This window comes from Microcebus murinus, chromosome 10 (genome assembly GCF_040939455.1).
Source record: "Microcebus murinus isolate Inina chromosome 10, M.murinus_Inina_mat1.0, whole genome shotgun sequence".
Classification (NCBI taxonomy): domain Eukaryota; kingdom Metazoa; phylum Chordata; class Mammalia; order Primates; family Cheirogaleidae; genus Microcebus; species Microcebus murinus.
The window spans coordinates 102,758,795-102,759,397 of NC_134113.1; the positions used below are offsets into that span (position 1 = coordinate 102,758,795).

General features: G+C 69.7%; 1 pseudogene; it reads left to right on the top strand.

Moving 5' to 3' along the window:
* Window positions 1-258: 258 nt before the first annotated feature.
* On the top strand, window positions 259-381 carry LOC142873618 (uncharacterized; annotated as a pseudogene).
* The last annotated feature ends 222 nt before the right edge of the window (window positions 382-603 follow it).

Sequence of the window (603 nt, forward strand, 5' to 3'; positions counted from 1 at the left end):
TTGGCGGGTCCAGCCGTGGAGGCGCATCTTGTGTGAGTGTGAGTGAGTGTGAGTGTGTGTGTGTGGAGAGAGAGACAGCCCCCCGCCCCGGCCCGCCCCGGCCGCCCGGCCCGGCCCGTCACCCCCGTCCCTCGGAGCCCGCCGGACCCGGCCGGCGAACTCAACAGGCCCGGCCGGGCGCGGGGCCTGGGGCGGGAGGAGGCGGCGGGGAAGCGCAGAGACGCTGGGATCTTGAGTGGGGCAGGGGCGCCCTCCGCCGTCTAGGGCCACACCACCCTGAACGCCCCCCGGTCTCCTCTGGTCTCGGAAGCTAAGCAGGGTCGGGCCTGGTTAGTACTTGGATGGGAGAAGACCGCCTGGGAATACCGGGTGCCGTAGGCTTCTTCTTCTTTTTTTTTTTTTTTTGCCTCTTGTTCTGTCCCCTTTCTGGGAGCGCGGCGGCGGCCCGGGGTGGGGGTCACCCCCACCCTCAGCGCCCGCCGTGGGGTGCCTGGCGCCCCAGCCCGCACCGTGGGGCCTCCTCTTGTCCCAAGCCGCGACACCGCCGCCACGCGGCAGCATGCGTGGCATCTGGACTGTCAGGTCTCAGACCAAAGGTCTGCT